We start from the raw sequence: 12,568 nt of genomic DNA, 5'->3' as shown, positions 1-12,568 counted from the left end.
GACAATTAGTGTCTCCAGGACCACATTTTACCAAGATCATACACACACACACACACACACACACACACACACACACACACACACACACACACACACACACACACACACACACGCACACAGATACGTGACTGTTGTCTTGCATGCAGCGGCCGAGCTGCCTGTAAACTTAGGCCTATATAATTCACTGAGCATTTACGTACTAAGTGAATAAAATGTCAATTCTAGAAGTGAGTCACCTGTGAATCCTGCAGTCTTCAGTTAAAACACAGCGCGCCAGGCGGTCTAAACCTTTATTTAGGCTACCTTACAAATGTATTTAGTGTATGCCGACATGTAGCGTGCAATCCGTGCATTCTACTGATTAGTAGGCTAACAAGCTTCCCTCGTGTTTTATGGTCGGGAAGTTAAATTTTGACAGTAAGCAAGGCAACAACATTAAATGCACGGTTTTTGAATGGAGTTTGGTTATGTGAGGGTTTGGTTAACCAGACAGCGGAAGATTTGCTTAATCTGTTTCCACTGCAGTAAGACGCATTTACGTTTTATTGATACACCAACTTTACCCCAAGCGTAAAAACTTGTGTGAAATATTTTTGCTTTTTTTTTTTTTTTTTTCAAATTTTGTAAGCTTTGCACTCAGGTTTTTGATGTGCAAATCAAAAATGTGCATAAAAACAGGTGAATGGAAACCCACATTTTTATTCTGTGGCCGTGGATGTTCTGCAGTTTAAGAGCAGAGTTTGAAAAAACGAGAGAAAAAAGAAGAAAAAGGCTGCATCCCCATTATTCTTTTGAGTGTGTGAGTTTTTAGACCTGAGGGCTCTTGAAAGACATATAAAACAGTAGGGATTCTGTACTGTCGGCCAGTCCTAACCCTTTAAGAGCTTTATTACAAGGCCTTCAAAATGAGTTAGTTTGATTCTAAACAACTCCTTTTTTTCTTCTTTTGCTGGTATAATAAATTGTTGTATGTGTCCCAGACTCCAGGACACATTACTTATTGATGTGTCCTCGGACACATTCAAAGACCTGTAACACTCATAACACACCTCATTATACCATAACATTTTGTATTTATAAACCAAACTATTTCCTGGGAATATTAACATATTTATTCATCTAATATTGACCTAGACTATTAATATGAATATTCTATGAATAGGATATTAAAAATGATGTGGTCCTGCTGCTAGCTTTACTTGCATCAGCATGCATTTTGAGTTGAGCACAATGCAAAATATATTAAGGCAATTCAACGCAAATGCCTTTAAGCCCACAGCGGAGTGGGGTGGCCATTTAGCCTTATGGCACCATGCCCACTCCCACCATCCACATCCACCTAGCCACTTCCCCTACCCCCACCCACATCCACCTAGCCACTTCCCCTACCCCCACCCACATCCACCTAGCCACTTCCCCTACCCCCACCCACATCCACCTAGCCACTTCCCCTACCCCCACCCACATCCACCTAGCCACTTCCCCTACCCCCACCCACATCCACCTAGCCACTTCCCCTACCCCCACCCACATCCACCTAGCCACTTCCCCTACCCCCACCCACATCCACCTAGCCACTTCCCCTACCCCCACCCACATCCACCTAGCCACTTCCCCTGCATAGCCTGGTAAACCATCCGGTCACATGAACTCACGTTTGTCTTTCTTTCTATGAGACCGTCTGACCTCTGCCCCGGGGTGGCACTTTCAGAAATGACAAAGTGCACGGGCCAATCAGGGAGCTGCCTCGTAGTTGACATCGTAACCAGCCAATCAGGAACGGCGCTGGCAAAACAGTAATGGCTGCCTCCGTGGCTCTCCGGCTGGAGCAGTAACGTCAACGTTCGTCGACTTTAAACAGCCATAAGTGCAGTTATTTCAGAAATAGTCTCAATAACAACAGTTAAACAAGAGCAGGAGTATTTTTTTTTGTTCCGGTTGCTACTGTGCAGACTCCGGATGATGGCCAAGATGGCAGCGGCGGTACCTGGGGATTTTGGCTTCACTTTTGCATACCGGTAGGAAGTAGAGACGCAATGTCCATCTTAGTCAATGCTACTGCTACATTCAGTACCTTCAAGGACTATTTTCTGTTTGCATTCGCACCGCCAATAAGGATGCTGAAGTGACGTAAAACGGCCGTTGGTTAGCATGCTAACCGCGACTAGCTTCACAGCAAAGCAAGCGAGAGTTAAAGAAAAAACACATGAACACAAAATCATAATGTGATTTTTCACATTATGAAATTTCACATCGTGTGAAAACATGTTAAATTTCACATGTTCCACATGTGGAACACATGTGGAACATGTGTGTTGCCCATGGGAGACGTCTGGTTTTGGAACATTTTCACATGTGAAATGTGTGAAACGCATGTAAATTCCGATTCCCATGTAAATGTTGTTTCCCACATGTGCTTCACATGTGGAAAACATGTTACTATACAGCATGTGGCAAAATATTTTTCACATGTTGTAACATGTGATACCATGTTTTCCATATGTGAAAATGTTCCAAAACCACACGCTTCCCATGGGCAAAGCACATGTTTCACATGTGTTCCACTTGTTTTCACATGTGTTCCCCATGTTTTCACATGTTTTCACATTTTAGAAGTTCAACCACTGTCTGGACCACTAAAGGTTCCTCTTGCTACCTATACCGAGCTCAAAAAAAGTCCATCAAAAACGGTGTGCTAAGAACTACTATATGGTTTAAGGTGAGAGTTCCTCCAAGTCCAACTGAACTACTCCAAGTCCGGTCTGAACATGCCTTCGGGGGGCTCCAGTTCATCATAATTATTTTTCCATAAGGTTTTTTAGGTTTAAGTTCCAGTTTCTCTTGTATCACACAATTAATGCACGGTTGTAAAGTATGCATCTGCAATGTACTTAAACCTAAAAAACACTGCACAACACAGTTCCTCTTCATTAGCAACGCGGTAACGTGTTGGTGGTACTGTTTCTACCTTGTGAGTCTGTGTGTGCGTGCCATCATGGCAAAATGTGGTCCTGGAGACACCTATTGTCGTGGGTGGGAACTACCACAGAAGTGGTTTCCGCTCCAGACAGTTCCCCTTATTTATTTTTCCACAAGGTTTGCTAGGTGTAAGTTCCAGTTCCCCCTGTCTCACATGATGAATGCACAGTTCACGCTATAGTGTGCAGCTGCTATACACTTGGGCTACTTGCAGTGGATTGTACTTGTCATGTGCACCAGAGAGAAACTTGTCAGAAATTGACCTATTACTCACCAAACATGTACAAACCAAAGGAAGGGAGAGTTTCTGGAGAATTAAACTGCAATGCATACTGGGAAGACTGCTAATAAACTAAACTAACACTAGCGAGTTTAGTGAAGGTGTTCTTTCAACTACATTTTAAGTCACAAGATGTGAACTCAAGCTCATAATCAATCAATCAATCAATCAATTTTATATTTATATAGCGCCAAATCATAAGAGTTATCCCAAGGCACAAATCGCAAATAAGTTGAAATGGACAAACACATTCCATTGTGTTAGAATCGTCTACTCACAATGCTTTTACAATGTGAAAAAGTGGGGTTTTGCTTGCATGGCCAAAAGAGGGGTTTCAGCCTGACGCTGTCCATCAGCGGTGGTGCCGAACCATTCATCAATCGATACACTTTTAGAGTGCCGCACGCTGTCCTCTGTGCTGAAATGGCAACATGCTTTCTTTTTCGGTTCTTCAGAACAAGCTTGTGGACAAAGTGGCTTCACTGTATGCTTAGACATAATTTCTTGGCTCAATAAGTGAGAATTTGTGTTTATGGATAGGATAGGATAGGATATATCACAATATCGGCTATTTTGCAGTTGTTGATTTTAAGATGACTTTAACAGAAGGGCCCATCACAAATGCTCCACCCCCTCTGTGCTGTTTCTAGCTCCGCCCTGCATATTTGCAAGGGTTTGGTCTTAAAAGCATGCAAATAGGCTACTCTTCGGTGTTGCTTTAACCTGGCTGCATCAGACGAAGACGTAAATCGAAATGGAATGCAATTTCAACGGAACTCTACTAACCACTGTGCTGCCTCCACTGCTGATGACTGAGTTTGTCCTGGGTGTCCTTGGGAATGGTCTGGCTCTCTGGATCTTCTGCTTCCACCTGAAGCCCTGGAAGAGCAGCACCGTCCTACTCTTCAACCTGGCGCTGGCTGACTTCCTGCTCAACGTGGCTCTGCCCTTCCGTGCTTGGTACTACTTGTCTGACCTCAACTGGACTTTTGGAGGCGCTTTCTGCAGCATCTCTCTCTTCGTGTTGGCATTGAACCGCAGTGGAAGCACCTTCTTCCTAATGGCCATTGCTGTGGACAGGTACATGCGTGTGGTGCATCCCCATCACCGCATTAACTCTTTGAGTGTCTCCAAAGCAGCATGTGGGGCAGTTGTACTGTGGTTGCTCACGTTTGCAATGACGGCTCATCTCCTCGCTATACCACGGAGGAACACAACCTACTGTGAAAGTTTCATGATTCAGATCAAGCCCAGTCCTAATCTGATTTTGCATAAATCCATGTTTGTCTTGTCCTTCTTCGTGCCTCTGGCTGTGATTCTCTACTGCACGTTCCATATTATTGACCATTTGAGAGCGAGGAAGGGACTGGGCCAGCAGGTGAAGATCAGGAAGGCACTGGGGTTCATCACAGTAGTGGTGGTGCTCTTCATCGTTTGTTTCCTGCCAAGCAACATCACCCAGCTTCTGATCTGGTACAGGACCAAACAGGTGGCCAACACCCTCCCTGAACATCAAGTCTGTGCCGCGGTGGAGGAGCTGACCACGGCATTTTACATCACCATCAGCCTGACGTATCTCAACAGCATGTTGGATCCTGTGGTCTACTACTTCTCCAGTTCTGCCTTCAAGAACATCTGCAGGAGAGCCCTTCATCTGGGACAATCCAAGGTCACTGGGGACAGCAGTGGGAAGAAAACGCAGTCCCAGACCATCAGCCACCTGTGACAGCCGCGACACACTCAGCAAGGAGAACATCACATCAAGAAAGGAGTCAAGATTTAAACCAAACATCATAGCTAAAAGTCAGATGAAAATGTTAATTTGCACATACAGTATATGCACATTAAGGTCTAAATAGCGGCCACACAAGTTTCGAACTGGGCCTGTGCTGCATGTCATATCCTCTCTCTGCCCCGTCTCTTTGCTGTGACTGTCTAGTAACGCAGAAAATAAAAACTGAAACAAAAGATAGTTTCGTTTTAATGTTTCTTTCCTTCAAAGTTGTCATATACAGTATTGACTCTCCTTAATGTTGATTCCTTTTGAAAGGCCTATACCATTATAAACTTACCAATACACATTTAAATTGCTAATATTTCCTCAACTCCATAATCACACAAAAATAGACTGTACAAATTGTTCTGTTGGTGTCTGATGGTACAGTGAATAAAAATATGCATGTTGATAATAAAGGCAAATGTTTTCTTGGAAAGTTTTGATATGAATTTCACATATCATTTTCACTCAAATGAACCAAGCCCTAAATTGAGTGCCATGCCCCCAGGCAAAAGACAGGTTCACATTGAAATACTTACATGCTGACTCAGCAATATAAGGTGTTTGATCATGCAAGGCTCTAAAGGTTATAGCACCTCATTTCAAATGGATCTGGAATTTTACTGGAAGCCAGTGCAGAGAGGATAAAATTGCCGTAATACAGTGTGTGATCTCTTGTTGTTACTAGTTAGTTGTCGTTGTAATAGTTTGGAAACGGTCCAGAGAAGTTTTATTCAAACGGGTTAGGGTTATATAGTATAGTGTTACTATACTCTCAATTGGGAAGAAATAAAAGCATGAATAACTAGAGATTTGTCTTGCAGTGGGATCAGCCATGACGGCCGCAAAAAATGCAAAATAAATCTCAGCATTTTATGAAATGTCTATGGAAAAATAAATGGCGGGTGAAACCCCTTGGTTCATATGCCTAACCTGGAAGTGGGTGTGACTTTGGCTCTCTAAACTGCCTTGGAAGCGAGTGTGGATTGATTGGTTGGGGTTTCTGGTGAGAAGGAGAAAGTGGGAAGTGCTGAGGTTGGACCTGGAAAACAAGATCCATGCAGATATCAAGGGCTGCCTCCATCATGTGGGTTTCCTTGTTCAATCAAAGGCTCATTGATTACAAGCAAATGCAACTGCAGACACAGAAGCACTGAGCGGCACACCTGGAAATCTAGGATTACAGGGTTGAAAGTAAGACCTCAAGAGCTTTCAACCTGCTGATACACAAAGGTACTAACCAGGTTACTAGAACATAGAATCAGAAAATGTGAATATTGCTCACTTTGAGAACTTGTATGTTCCTCCAGTCTAAAGTCCAATCAATATTTGTGAACACAACCTTGGGGCATCCTTTTATATGAAAGCGAGAAAGTGGGCAATATCTGTTTCAATTTGTGTCCGAATGATGTCATAGGCACTGATGCTGTCATAGGCATTGTGATATCATCAGTGATGTCATAGGCATTGTGACATCATCAGTAACAGTGATCACATCAGTGATGCGAGGTTGAGCGATTGTGCGAGGCCACACAGCAGACGAGCTGCGGGCGAGGCCGTGCAGCGGGTATCGCCCCATCCATAGACTAGCGGAATACCCCGTCCCTGGGTGATACCCGTTGGAGCACACAATCACTGGACTAGTCAGGCCTCACTCACAGAGTTGGCATGCAGCCTCTCCTCTCTCTCCCCAGACAGTTTTCATAGTCCACTTCCCTGGTTGATTCCAACTCTTCTCAGGTGTACACTCACACCTCCACTCAGGTGTCTCCCATCAGTAGCTAACGAATGGAGCTCGCCATGGTGCTGAACCTGTGTTGACTCACTATGGCCACTAATTAAAATTTAAATGGCGTAGCTGCTCACTCTGCTGCTCACTCCCACACAGACACAGAAGTGACTTTGCATTCTTATTACAGGATGATTAGTGATTATCTTGGTAAAACTGTGATCATAATGTATCAAAACTGGATACTTTCATTCACGTTTGCCTCCTAAATCTGTATTAACAATGTATTCCAATTTGCGTACTCTCATTTGTCCGTAATAATCATCATCCGCAGTCAGTATTTAGCAATTATTTCAAGGCACGTAAAATAGTGTTAGTGTGTATAATCTTGTGATCTTAATGTTTGAGAAATCCAGCATGTATGATACATGCTGGATTTCTCAAACATTAAAAAAGTAATCTGAATACTATATTTTTTGCAGTAGGCTAATTGTAATGGATTACAGTTACCAGTTTTGTAATCAAATGAGTGGAATCCCATTCAATGCAATCTGCTTCTCTCCAACTCTGTGTCAATTTGAAGGAGTCGCTCCCTAACGCCAGAACACGGGGTACCAAGATATGATCGTCAACATCACCGAGCCTTCAAATCTGAAGCTGTTCCAGACTGTGACTCGGGAGGACGGTTTGGTGCCTGGGCCGGATTATCCATATATTGCATCAGGCAAGTGCCCGGGGGCAGCAGCCAATTTGTTATGGGGGGACCACACATTCAAACCACAATTATACCTTTATAAGCTCAAGCTCACTCACATTTCCTTATATATTAGGCCTACTCTCTGGGGGAATGAATCCATAAGCTGTCAGGCTCTTCTGAACTTGCCTGTTGGTTGAGAGATGTTTGAACAGAAATGAAGGAAATACGTTTTAACTACTTTAGATCACACCTCTGGTTATACAGTGCACCTATTAAACAATGGATGCTTGAAAAAACACATAAAAAATACAATTTATTTGGTTTTTCACATCAAAATTCAACCATGCTGAGTTTATTCATAACGATGTCTACAGTGTGCTGATGTCAGGGATACTATCAAATTTCAACCCATTTGCAACCAATAATATCATGACATGACAGCTGTGAATCAATCTTCATGGCTAGGAGAAAAATTCCGAGCAGGCGACAACTGGCTGCCTAGTGCCTACATGGGCAGACTTTTCTAGCACATAATGTTAATATAGGCCTACTTGGCCAATAAGTATGTAACATATAAAATAAAACAAATGGAAATGTCTTCATTTAATCTAGAATGCAAAGGACATGTAACTGTCTCATTAACTCGCATTCTAGGAATATTGTTATTTATGGCTCCTCGTCGCAGCTTCAAGGCGGGCAGCCAGCACTCTCCCTTGGGGAGAAGAAGGCTGGCTGTATGTGCCCGGAGGGAGCCAACCGCCGGGTCCTCTGCTTGGGGGCTTGGCGCAATGAGCCAGCCAGCGTGCAGGGCTGTAACATTATATTGTTTGCAGGGCCGCTGGAAGTCTTTTTAAGTAGGGGGTGCTGCAAGGAAGGGACAGATTATTTTTTTTACGTTATTTGAACGTCTGGATGTGTTTTAGCCATATTTAGAAGAATATCTCATTTTAAATTAACATTAGGAATATACTGTTGTGATGTCATTATTCAGTATTTTATCCTTTTCTCACTCACTTTCATGTCACCACCTTCTCTCCCTTTAGGTCGTTTTACACTACAACAGACAGCAACACAGGCAGAAACACTGCACTTATTATTATATTTTATTATCTTATTATTATAAAGAAAACATCAAAAATAACATCTCCACCCTCTTTGCTTTGCTCATAGTCTTCAACTAAAAACTAAAAACTAAATAGCACAGTATAAAACATATAAAACACATTTTAACTTTTTTTTTCATTGATGTTGCAATTCCAATACAAAACAGCAGAGCGTGCTGCAGCACCTGTAGCACCCCCACTTCCCGCGGCCCTGATTGTTTGTACATATAGAGGGGCGAATTCGCTAAAAGATTGCATGCTGTGGGAAAAGTAGCATGGGTCGACAAGACTGTAGGGAAAGAAGACTGTTAGGAAATGAACACTGTTAATGAAATATTGTTAGCATGTTCCAAAAGTAGTTTATTGTTATTAATATCATTTTTAGATTATTCTAAGCAATATACATTTGAAAACAAAGCCAAGGGAAGAGTATTCTGAAGATGTAATTTAGTAGGCTATAGCGTTTGAGCAAAGTTTGCTAAGAAAGAAAATAAAACCAACCTCAAACTGCTCATGGCTTTAACCAGTTCCTTTTTTGTGAGCACGATGCTCGTTGTCGCGTGCGACAAGCCGACACCGACAACTGAAGAAGCATTTCCCCTGCATGAGAGGTTCTGATGCTGTGAGCCTTTCACAGCGGAGAAAGATCATGACAGAAATATTGTGACTTTGATGCTCTATGGAGCTCTGCAGACCAAGCTGCCGTGCCACTGATACACAAAAGAACAACTACACCCAAATCTTCCAAATAAGGAATTATCAAGGACAAACCTATAAAACATGGATCTAACCCTACAGGATCTAACCCTACTAAGAATGTTACTGATATCTTTATCGTTAAATGCAGCCCATTCAGTATTAAACATCTATTCCTGATATGTGGACCTTTTCTTTTTTTCACATGACACATAAGTGTATCTTCTCTATATTGCTCTGCTGGCTGATGAATTCTGCAATGATTTGTGATGCCACATTTTGGAGATCTTTCCTGACTGAAAATCACTGCCATTGACCACAGTGCAGTGAAATCAGCCGAGCTCTTGCAGTGGTGGCTGGTGGGTGTTGCTTCCATTTGAATTTGCCTTAAATTGCTATGACCAATGTGGAGAGAAGTGAAGAAGAGAAGAGATGGGGAATATTTGATCGATTTTTTGTTTTTTATACAGCCTATGCATTTTATTCAGTATTAAGTTGAGCTTCTGCAAGTGAGGATGTCAGATGTCAGAGATGAACTTTTGCCCGCCGACTTTCGTAACAGCGGAGATAATCTTATCGCCGGGCTGCTTTTGTCAAACCCGGCTCAGTTTAAAGTCTCACTGGTTAAATGTGTCAGCCCGGGGCACGAGGGAGCCTATGTAGGCTACTGTAGAGCTGGCTCTCTCTCTCTGTGTCTGTAGGTGTGCCAGACACTATTGTATATCGAGCTGCTTTAGAGTGTCTGCAGTATGAGGGTACAGCTCACATTACCAAGCATCTCCGAAGCATCAGATCATTTAAATCTGCGCTAGGTAAGATTTGAATGTAAAAATACATTTGTCCATTATGTCACAGAGAAAAGCATGCCCCATTCCTGTTGGAAACACTGTAATCACTCTATTTGCCCAAATTAAATTCTGGCGTCATGGACACTTCTCTGTGCACAGAAAGTCAGGACAAAAACCAATCCTGCAATTCTGACCCCAAGCCAATCGCCAGAAAATGTGGCATTTACCTGTCTGCAAATCTCCAATCTGAAACAAAATCGACATTAATTTGAAAGCCTGGCGTTGTTAAACGCAAATAAAGCAACTTTGGTTAGAGTACGTTTTGGCAAGTAAAACACATTGGTTAAGGTTAGGATTATGGTTTGGGTTTAGGCTTACATTAGCAAAAATGTTAAATGTTAAATGTGACTCATGATTGAAACCTTGTGACCGTGACTGGGGAATTGTACATGGCCCTCTGGTGTGAAAGGCAAGTATTTAGGCTATGACCACAACACCCTTACTGGCCACCGCGCTATTTCAATGGCCTACATAATGAAGTCCCCCAATTTCAAACACCCCTCATGACATGCAAAGTCGCCTAGTGCGGCTTTAAATTGGATGGAGAAGGCTTGTCAGTGAAGCTGTCTTTGAAGAGGCCTCGGAGGAGAGAAAGGCTGTAATGCATCAGACGCTACAGACTGAAGAGCGCCCCCCCCCACACCTTTTTTTCCTTGTGGCCTGGATGCAGTTAAACACAAATCATTCAGCTTATATCACAAAAATCACTGTTCTCACACAACATTAATTTACTCTATGCCAATCATGTCACATGATCTGTCTAGAAAGGGACTCACAGAAGCCACAAACCTCCGTTGCAATAAGAGATTGGTTGCTGATTTACATTACATTACACATTACATTATGTCATTTAGCAGACACTATTATCCAAAGCCACTTAAAATATCACATTTTGTCAACAGTACAGAAAACAACTATGCAACACACTCAATGGCAGCTAAGACATTTTGACGGACTAGAGTAGCACTTTGTAGAAAGTGGTTTGAGAAGGAATAAGTAACATTAGTATTTTTTTAATGGAAAGATTGGTTAGATTAGTTAGATTTAGTATTGCATTTTTACAACTGTCTGCATTGTATGGAAGGAGATAGACTCAGCCCTCAGTCTTAATCCGTTTCACTCCTGTAAGACTGAGAATATTACTATTTAAATCTTTGCATAACGTTAGGTGGCGCTGTTGGAGGCCTTGCATCGGAGAACCAACCATGTGTTGTGGGCGGGCCTGCTTTCTGGGGTCAGTGACGCTCATGCAGAACCAGTGTCTCGCAAAACATCGCCGCGTTTGCGGAGAAACATATTAATCACTTAGAAACAAACATAACCTGTTAATAGGACGTGTTTCATCCGGCCCTGGCGGCTAGAGGTCTTTTCCCCAGCGATAAGCCCGACTCCCGAGGCTAACGTTACAGAGCCTGCTGATGACTCACAGTAGCAAGCGGACCACTTCCGGGTAGGAAAAATCATTGTAAAATAAACAGGTATAAACTCTCTTTGCAGCACATCAGTGTCTTGCTCTATGTTGGAACTATGATAAATGGCATTGCCGCTACCAAATAAAATTCTAATAATAAATGTAGGCGTGTCTGCTGCCGGCCGTTCTCGCCGGGCTCTGACAGACAGTTTCTGACAGTGAAATTCCCAGACGTCTGGGAGCCGAGACTAGGAAGGAGATAACAAGTGGGGAGAGTGAAACCTATAATAAAATTGTCATCCTCATACATCCTCTCATTGGGATCATTTCTAGTGTTGAGTGAAATTAAACTATTTTGCTGGAGTTCCCTGAAGGACCCCATGGAAAACTCTCATGGGATCCCAAACTCCCACTTGAGAACCACTGATTGTTGGCTAGATTCTGCAGTTTTGGACTCAGACAACAGATGCCAGTATTTCCCCATACATGCTTTGAGTCCTAATGCACCCATCTGATGCAGTATATAAACAAGGAGAAAAAAGAGAAAAAATGCATGAAGTATTTAGACAAGGATTTGAATAGCAAGGACACTTAGCATTTCTGTGGACTGAAAACATGCTGATTATGTCTGTGGATCATGTGACCATGACGTAGCAGGTTAGTTCTGAAAGGCAGCTTTAGAGGTCTGTAAGATGAGCTGGAATGAAAATGATCTAACTTACCTAGAACTTACCTTAAGAGAAGATCAGATGAAAAGATTAGATCATATTTCAATGATCCCACTGGGGAAATTGAGCTGTTGCAGCTGCAAAGAGGCGTTTAGGTAAGTGGAATACAGCAAATGAGGGTCTTATGAAGATGTGCACCTGAAAATTTCAACACTTGGACATGTTGAGTTGAAATATAAATGTAGGGGAAACGTAAAGATTACAGCATTATGGAGATATGCACACGCGCACGCACGTGCACACACACACACACACACACACACACACACACACACACACACACACACACACACACACACACACACACACACACACACACA

The 12,568-nt window shown here is 42.6% G+C and overlaps 1 pseudogene across 1 annotated transcript; it reads left to right on the top strand.

Annotated features, from left to right (window-relative positions):
- The first annotated feature begins 4,013 nt into the window (after positions 1-4,013).
- On the top strand, positions 4,014-4,985 carry LOC310772979 (hydroxycarboxylic acid receptor 2 pseudogene; annotated as a pseudogene). The gene has a single exon. The product of its transcript is annotated as a hydroxycarboxylic acid receptor 2 pseudogene (transcript).
- Positions 4,986-12,568: the final 7,583 nt, after the last annotated feature.

This window comes from Poromitra crassiceps (genome assembly GCF_964638095.1).
Source record: "Poromitra crassiceps genome assembly, chromosome: 3".
NCBI classification, from domain to species: domain Eukaryota; kingdom Metazoa; phylum Chordata; class Actinopteri; order Beryciformes; family Melamphaidae; genus Poromitra; species Poromitra crassiceps.
Note: the sequence above shows the minus strand (reverse complement) of the source record. Positions and strands in the feature narration are given on the sequence as shown.